The sequence below is a fragment of the Sorex araneus genome, chromosome 6 (assembly GCF_027595985.1).
Source record: "Sorex araneus isolate mSorAra2 chromosome 6, mSorAra2.pri, whole genome shotgun sequence".
Taxonomy (NCBI): domain Eukaryota; kingdom Metazoa; phylum Chordata; class Mammalia; order Eulipotyphla; family Soricidae; genus Sorex; species Sorex araneus.
Window position 1 is genome coordinate 89390641 of NC_073307.1, and position 9835 is coordinate 89400475.

Below are 9835 nucleotides of genomic sequence, written 5' to 3' on the forward strand. Positions count from 1 at the left end.
TGTATAAGTCTTGTCGTACCTACCACCAAAGTTCTACACTTTGCCAGAAAGATTCTTCTAACCTTTCCTCGCACCTCTGCAATTAATCAAGTTTCCAACAAGACTCTTCAAAGAGTTAGTTTTATTGTTGTATTTATTTATTTGTTTGTTTGTTTATTTATTTATTTATTGTGCGGTAGGTTTTGTTCCTTTCTTTCCCTTTGTTGTTGGTTGCTATAACAGGAAATGCCCACCTAGTTGCAATGCTACACACTTTCGCTGTGCTGCTCTCCAGGGGTTACACATGCCTGAAGAGCTGTAACACGCTTGGCGTTGGTACACAGACTCTTCTGTGGCACCACGAGTCATGAACAGTGATGCAGCCAGAATCACACTTGGCATGTGGGTCAGGGATGGGGATCGAACTCTTGACCTCATGCGTTCAAGGGAAGCACTCTACCACTGAATTAGCCCAGTCCCGGTTCTCTTGGGTTTTTTAAGTTCATTTGCTTTTATGATTTATATTCCACAAGTAAGTGCAATGGTCCAGTAAATGTATTTCAGTTTCTAATTTCACTTAGCATAATCACCTCAAGTTCTATTTGTTTTTGCCGAAAAATCAGGATTTTATCTTTTTTAACAACAATTTATATTGAGTTCATATACCACAATTTCATTATCCAACCATCTCTTGATCAGCATGTGTGCTGATCTCATGTTTTGGCTATTGTGGGTAATGCAATTATGAACACAGAGGTAAACATATTCTTTTCTTTGAGTGTTTCCCTGTTTTTCACATCAATTACTAGGAAAGTTATCATGGATCATAGATAATTTTCATGTTTCTTTTCCTTAGCATTTCTGCAGGGTACACCAATTTCATTTTCACCCAAAGTATGTCAGAGTTCCTTTTCCTCAAAATCCTTGCCAACACTGTTTCCAATATTTTTTTTTGTTTCCAATAATTTTAACATGGGCCATTCTCATTGGAGTGAGGTGATATTTCATTGTAGTTCTAATTTTAATCTCCCTTTCATTAGTGACACTGAACACTTTATGTATTTATAAGACATCTTTGTGTATCTTTTGGAACACGTGTCTATTCAAATATGTTGTCCACTTTTTGATTGGATTGCTTGCTCTTTTGGTGTTGAGTTGTAGGTGTTCTTTCCTTATGTTTTTTGGATATTTACTCTTATCAAAAACAATGTGTACAAACATTTCTCTAGGTTTTATACTGCTGTTTTGATTTATGGGATGATGTATTTGTGATTTACTGGACAAAAATATTTTAGTTGGATGCAGTCCCATTTGTTTATTCTGATTTTGTTTCCTTTCTTTTTTTTCTATTTTATTTCTTTAACATTAGAGTTAGTCCCCAGATAGAGTCCTAAAGTGTAGGCCGTGGAGTATTTCAATTTGTTTTCTTCTATGTAGTTTATGGTTTGAGGTCTAATATCCAAATTTTTTTGCATTTTGTCTTTTTTAAAATTTTTGCTTATGTTGTTAAGTAATGATCTAGTTTTATGTTTTTATTTTTATTTAATTTTATTTTTATTTATTTATTTTTTTTGCTTTTTGCGTCACACCCAGCGATGATCAGGGGTTACTCCTGGCTTTAAATTCAGGAACGACTCCTGGCGGTGCTTGGGGAACCATATGGGATGCCGGGGATCAAATCCAGGTCGGCCTCGTGCAAGGCAAACGCCCTCCTGCTGTGCTATCGCTCCTGCCCCTAGTTTTATGATTTTAGAATTGTTTTCCTGCACCTTGTTGAAGAGGCTTTACTTTATTGTATGGTCTTTGTTCTTTACCATAAATTTTATATCTCTGTACGTGTGAACTTATTCTGGGCCTGAAGATTTTAGTCACAAAAAAACCAGATTTGTCTCACAGATTTTTCAACAGATTATGTCTCAATGAGGTCTGTCCTGAGACTATGGAGTCAGGCCCAGATATGGCGGTGATTTTGGATTGTGGGAACAAGAGACTCCCAGGGACAATGCTGGGGTTGGTAGAGGCCAACGCCCGACATCCTCCGATTAACCCTCTCTGTTCAGCCTTGCGTGGATCTGAGCTTAACTGGACTTTTGATCTCTTTCGAGATTTATTGGTGGGTCTCTGAAGAGGGCCGGCAGAAGACTTGACAGAGTGGCACTGGGGTTGATTTGTGGGGGTGACTGCCAGTGCTTCCACAAATACTGGGATGCTGGGGGAGGGAGTCCACCCCCACTTTAGGAAAGCATGGAAATTTCAGCTTGATCCATTTTGGTACCAGCAGCTTTTCTTCAATACTCTCCTTTCTATTTGCACAGTATTTCTGTTTACAGGCAAATTGTTATCTGGATTTTGATACCTGCAAAATTGTGTCTGTTCTTCAAAAATGCCATAGCAGCTAAGCCTTAGAGTCAACCCTTGTCAAGTCTTGTAGTAAAATGTACTAAAATGTTTCTGAACATGCAATGACCCAAACTTACTTCCAAACCAACAACATAATGAAGGAGAGGTCTTTCTGGCAGCTTGTACCCACACTGCATTCCCCAGGAGAAGAGTTCTCAAGCAGGTAAGTTTTTTAAGCCCTGTTATTAACCAATATCACTTCAATGAAAGAATCCATTTGTCTGGAGATATGACCTAAAGAACTGAGCATATGCCTTGCATGCTGGAGGCCCCTGTGACCTTCTGCGAAAACATGATCCCCTAACCATCACTGGGAGGGACACCCCTCAAGGACCCAGCAGGAGCTCGTCAGTAGCTCTGATGTGGCCCACAAGCAAAAATTAATTAATTTTCTCAAACTTATGATATAGTCCCCAGTAAGGAGAAACCCCCTGTGTAATATATATTACAATTTCTATTTTACAAGAGAAATGCTTACAATTAATTAGATCTGGAGTTACATGCACTAAAATCTATCTTAGTAAGATAGATTTACTATCATCAAGTAGTATCTCTAGATGATAAAAATAAATATAATTTAAAGCTTATTTTTCCTATAATGAATACTTCAAATGTATATAAACTTCATATGCAGTTTTTGATACAGGAAGAAGAAAATTTCCTGAGAATTATTGATAGTTCCACTTTTTGAAAAACATAAACAATTAGGACCACACACGCAGTGTTTCTTAGTTCCTTATATGTTTTTTTTCTCTCTGTTATCCTCTCTTGCAAGATATCTTACATGCTACTCAAATGCCCTTGCTCCACTTCCAACACTGTATTTAATCCATCTTGGAAACTGGTATGACATGAAATTTCTGGGTGGGGCCGTAGAAATAGCCCCGCAGATAAGGTGCTTACTTTGCACACAGCTGACTCAGATTTGATCCCGGGTACCCCATATGGTCCCTTGAGCCCCAGCCAGGGCTTTGATTTTTGAGTGCAGAGGCAGATCTGTTTCCTTTGAGAAGTAGTCAACTGTCTTTGCAAGACTTTCTAGTTTTTAACCTGCAGAGGTCTTCTGTTATAACTGAGTACATAACTGACAAATGAACACACACAGTCCCTGAAAACCTCTTCCTCTCTAATCAATGAATAGAGCATATTTATTCATTCATCAAAGATGCTGCACCTGGGCCAGTGGTTACAAGAGCTGAACACCATCTCTTGACTGTCGACTCACTCAGCCCTACAAGGCAGAGAAACACTCAACTAGACAGCACTCTCCTTAGCATGGCTGCAGATGGATGTGAGAGTTAGTTCTCACACCTCGCTTTTGGGGTAGTCACCTCTCTTCCTGCTTCTTACTAGACAAGTCAAGCTACTAACAACCTGCATTACCCAACTGCATGCAGTAGAAAAAATTAGCAACTAATGTTACCTATGCTTCTCTGACACTCTTCCTTCCCCATCCCTCATCTCCTTATGAACTTGCAGAAAGCGTTTCTTACCTGCAGGAGCCTGTGATGGGGTGCAGGAGGCCTGGGCTTCGTTTCTGAATCTCACTTCGCCACACTTGCTCTCTGTCGTCATATTGAGGAGAGACGCTCTGCTCTCTTCACACCAGCCTCCCCGAGACTCTGAGAACAACCAAAGGCAGCACTGCAGGACCACTGTGGTCCTAGCACTCACACAGGCTCAGAGGAATCGCATGACAACTAAAACTCTCAGCCAGAGGTGTGATCCCCAAGACCAACAGAGCAAAAGTCAGAGTACTTAAACTCAGAAGAAAAATGTAATAAAATAGGACTTGGAAATCAAGTAGAAGATACGGGAAGGAAAAGAAAAGAGGAACTTTTTTTTTTTTGAATCACGATTTTATTCCCCAACATTACACAAGTAGCAGCTAGAGCATTGGTGAAGACGGGGTGCAGTGGCTAGTGGGGTGTCCTCCACTGCCCAGATCACCCTCGGGGGGACACAGGCTGTCCTCTGTGGGGACACTGCTCGCCTTCCTGGAGGTGTATAGTGGCACCAGGTCCCTCCTTGGGGCTCCCACAGGCCACAGTCATGTGTCTGGGCTGACCCGAGGGGACACAGGAAACGGACACCTACGCATCCCTGTGCAGAAGCCCTGGTACAGGGCCGCTGCGAGGTTCCTGCAGAGGGGCAGGGCTTGGGGAATGCGTGGGGAGAGGGGGGCAGGGCATTGATCTGTACCCAACTGGGGACTCTGGAGACCTTGGGACTAAACATAGGGTTTGGTGTGTGAGGCCAAAGGAAAACAGAAGAGTCAAGGGATCCCGGGGTCTTTCTTTTCACGTTGGCAGCCCCGAGGGTGCAGGTTCCGGCGGGCCTGTGCCAGTTGGACCTCGGGGTTACTCCTGCCGCTAGTCCGGCTGGCACCGGGCACCCAACTCTGCATCTGGCTGCGCCGCTGCTCCAGCCACTCCGGCGTGTGCGGCTGCAGCTACAGGGCCAGCTGCTGGCCCGCCTGGAGGAGGCTGCCCAGGTGGTTCTGCCAGGGGCTGGGGTGGGGGTCCCCATGAGTCTTCTGCTTGAGATGATGCAATATTTGCTGCTGGACTTGAGGATTGTTCATGAGGTTGGATGCGCGTTCCCCTGGAGATCTCTCCGGCCCACGGAGAGACAACAGTGGAAAGCGCTCCTAATTGGGTGGGTTCTATGAGCGGTCCCAATCTGAAATAAAACTAGTGAGGTTAGTAAACAGGGGCTCAAGACGAAACGTGCCAATCAAGAGCGTCTTTATTAACAGCCATGCTGGTTTTATACCTTTCTTAGCAGGGGGTTGGTACATGAGTTGTCAATCATCAGGGAAGTGTCTTCTCAGACCAAATAAAGAAAGGTTGGGGTGTATCTGGTGGGCTTACAACATTCTACAAGAGTAGGTTGAGAAATAGTGGGGAGAGGAAGGCAAGGGTTTATCTGGCAGGAGCATCTGTGAGGAGGAATGCACAAGGCTTTTAGTGTAGAGGAAGGCATTCTACTTTACTGGCTTTTTGGGGTCTCCTGGTTACCTGCCCTGGGCTACTTTTACTTCTTGAGTTTAGCTATTTCCTTTGTCACAAGGGCACCTGTACCTCAGGTTATGCAAAGCTGGTAATGGAATTTTCCGGTTTGTCCAGGGTAAAGGTTTCGGGGTCCTCTTTTGTTCAGGGTCCTGAACAGTCCCCAACAGTTGGATGTCAAGAAAAAGGAAAAAGAAGAGGGACTAAGAAATTTTCTCTGTGACTCACCCTTAGGAACTTGCATTTTAAAACTGAAGACCTGCTTGCCCAATAAAAATATGACCAGAGTCTCAAATCAATCACTGTGTCACTGTCATCCTGTTGCTCATCGATTTGCTTGAGCAGGCACCAGTCAATACTAAAGTTTAAAATCATACTTCACTGGAGGATTGCATAGGTAAATCAGGAAAGATAAAACGCTCCCGAAGTATTCCATGTACTTAAACCTATAATTCACATTAGTAAATTTTTGTTACTGATTGCATGGAAATTGCTGTGCTTTGCTTGTATGTGTTCTGTGTCATATTCATAGAAGTAGCTAAAAATACACTTTCAATTATCGTTTTTAAAAATCTAGATAGATTTTGTAAAAGTTCCACTGGTGCATTAAAAACACTCTAGTGGGGCTGGAGCAATAGCACAGCAGGTAGCGCATTTGCCTTGCATGCCCCGGGTTCCATTCCCAGCATCCCATATGGTCCCTGATCACTGCCAGAGATAAATCCTGAGTGTAGAGACAGAAGTAACCCCTGTGCATTTCCAGGTTCCACCCTAAGAGAAAAAATAAAACACAACAACAAAACAAATAAAAACACTCCAGGGGCTGGAGAGAGTATCGGGTAAGGCCCTTGCCTTTAGGCACACAGCAGACCTGGATCCCATTTCCCGTGTCCTATGAGATACCTAGAACACAGCCAGGAGACATTCCTGATACAGAGCCAGGAGAAAGCCCTGAGCACCTGTAGCTGTGGTCCAAAAACCAAATAAGTAATGCTCCAAGTTTTAAAAAGCATCAGTATTAAGAATATTTTAAATAGATATTTTCAATGTTTATCTTTAAAGAACACTATATTAAAGGTTATTTATCAAGAAAGTTGTGGTCAGGCATTTCAAATGTTTAAAATGTTTAGTATTAGACTAATATAGTAATACAACTTGCAAAATTTAGGTGGTGTCAGGAAACATATTTAAGGGTTTGAGAAATTATGAAGACAGAAAAGATCTCATTTAGCCCTTGATCTCTAAAAGCTACGGTGTTTGGGGCCAGGAGATACTACAGAGGGGCCCCAGCAGAGACAACTGCAACCACCAAACACAGCTGGGAGTAGCCACTGATAAAAGAAGAAAACTCAGAATGGAGAAGGAGATCAACTGATAGCTGCGTAGGAGTTTTTTCCCCCTAGGCCAGAAGGAAACATCAAAAATTTAATTCTCCATGTGGAATCTCTCCACAGTGCACCCTAGATTTCACTCTTCCCAGATGTTTATTATTCAACTCCCTCACTTACTACCTCCTTTCCTTGCATCAAACACACACACACAAACACACAAATACACACAAGCACACACAAATACCCCTCATTTCATTTTATATTTTAGTGTATTGAAAATTCAACAATGCCTCAACAATAATACCTTTAATTGCAATCAAACAGAAAGATTTCATTCAAGTTTTCTCCCTTATTTTTCAGTCCCTTCTGTGATTAGTGCAATCTTGATTTTTAAAAAATTTTTATTAGTGACTCACTGTGAGACACAGTTACAAACTTATGAACTTTCTTGTTTGCATTGCGTTTACATCCCTTCACCAGTGCCCATTCTCCTCCACCAATGTTCCTAGTATCCCTCCCACCACCCCCACCCCAACACCCACAACCCCACCCTGTCTCTGCAGCAGGGCATTCCCTGTTGATCTCTCTCCTCTTGGATGTTGTAGTTTGCAATAGAGGTAGGGAGTGGCCATCATGTTCAGTCTATAGTCTACTTTTGGCACGCAGCTTTCAACCCGAGTGGGTACTCTCAACATTGTCTACTATGTGTTCCCTTCTCTATCTGAGCTCCCTTTTCCCCCAGAATATGAGGCAAGATTCCAGGCTGTGGGGCAGACCTCCTGGTTCTTATCTCTGCTACTCTTGGGTGTTAGTCTCCCATTCTGCTACTTTATATTCCACAAATGAGTGCGATCTTTCTATGTCTGTGTCTTTCTTTCTGACTCATTTCACTCAACATGATACTTTCCATATAGATCCATTTATATGCACAGTTCATGACTTCATCTTTTCTAATAGCTGCATAGTATTCCATTGTTAGATGTACCAAAGTTTCTTTAAATATTCATCTGTTTTTGGGCACTCCGAATTTTTCCAGATTTTGGCTATTGTAAAGAGTGCTGCAATGAATATAGAAATGCAGATATCATTTCTGCTATACCTTTTTGCCTCTTGGGATATATTCTCAGGAGTGATATTGCTGGGTCAAATAGGAGCTCAATTTCTAATGTTTGGAGAATCGTTCATATTGTTTTCCAAAAGGGCTTAACCAGTTGGCATTCCCACCAGCACTGAAGAGGAGTCCCTTTCTCCCCACAACCACGCCAAAACTAGTTGCTTTTGATTTTTTGGATGTGGGCCAGTCTCTGTCGTGTGAGATGATATCTCATTGTTGTTTTGAGCTACATCTCCCTGATGATTAGAGATGTAGAGCATTTTCTCATATGTCTCTGAACCATTCGGATTTCTTCTTTGAGACAGTTTCTGTTCATTTCATCACCCCAGTTTTTTATCCGGTTGGCAGTTTTCTTCTTGTAGAGTTCAACCAGTGCCTTGTATAACCTTGTTATCAACCCCTTATTGGATGGGTATTGGGTGAATATCCTTTCCCATTCTGGAAACTGTCTTTGTACTTTGGTGACTGTTTCTTTTGAGGTGCAGAAGCCTCTTAGTTTAAGATAGTCCCATTTGTTTATTTCTGTTTTCACTTGCTTGGCAGCGGTGTGTCATCTTTGAAGATACCGTTGGCTTCAACCATCGTGGAGGGTTTTGCCAACCTTGTCTTCAATGTACCTTATGAATTCCGGTCTGATGTTGAGGTCTCTAATCCATTATTCTAAATACCACATGTAAATGCAATGTTTTAAGGGGGAAATGCCCAAATCAACCTTGGGCCAAGAGCACAGGGAGGAGAAAGACTGGAGGGGAGAGAAAGAATGGGCCAGAGGAGGAGATTAAGGTACAAAGGTGGTGGTAAGGAATGACAGAGCCAAATATCGAAACCACGGGTCAACCACACTAAAATCAGGACTTCAACAACCAAAGTTAGAAAGGTGCCTGACAAGAGGGCAGGCTGGGGGGTGGGGAGAGGGTATGGGAGGGAATATGGTCACACTGGTGGAGGGAGGGAATTTGCTACTGGTGGGAAATCGGTGCTGCTACACTGTATGTCTAAAACTCAACTATGAGTAACTTTGTAAATCACACTGTTTAATAAAATAAGGAGAAGGGAAAGAAAAGATACTAATAAAGAACTTGATTGCCACCACCACCCCACACCAAAAAAGCTCTGGTTTCCGATGCGTTGGGTGTAGAAAATGTTCCGGTCTTAAAAGTCTTCCTTGACTTTCCTGCCTGTTCTAGGACCCTTGTGGTGAGACCAACCAATCCCAGAAGCCCCTATTGCAGCTCAGGAACTATTTTCATTTCATCTCAGTCTTTATAACTGATATTAAAAAATATTCTATGCTATAATAACACTAAAACATAGTAAAATATCTGAGGAATACTAGTCTATTCATCACCCAAAATATGAATGGGTACTGGGTCAAACCTAAAGCTTTATTTCCATTGACATGCATTATTTTTCAAATGTTTCATCATGTGATTTCAGTCCTGAAAGGCCATGTACCTCAGAAAAAACAAAATCAACAGTTGGGATTATTTTCCTATTGATCAATCCATACAGAGAGCATTGGAGATAAGGAGCTATATAATGTAATCACAGTCAACTCCTGAGAAATTAGACAAAAGTTAGGAGACTCAAGTTTACTCCAGTGTCGATGAAAAGGTTCTGCGATATGGAGTCTTCACTGAAAAATGTTCAAATTTTGTTGATTTTTTAAATTAATAAATGAAGAAATAGGTACACTGATAAGTGTAGACTTCTGAAGGCTTATTGTAGATCCCTTATAAGAGATGCACAAAAGTAAATTAGCTCTCTCTGTAAGAAACAAATACAACTCTACTAAAGGTTCATGGAGAATGTTTTGTTCATAAATAGATCTTCAACATCTCACAAATTGAATACAAAGGATAATCACAAGAGTAATCATTCCAGCTCCCGTGGTTTGTGAGGTAATCAAGATACAACACAACACAATGATTATTGTCATTCCTGGGTTGACCTTGGCGCCAGAACCTGAAAAAGGAGAACAGGGTAAGTATGTCTCTCAA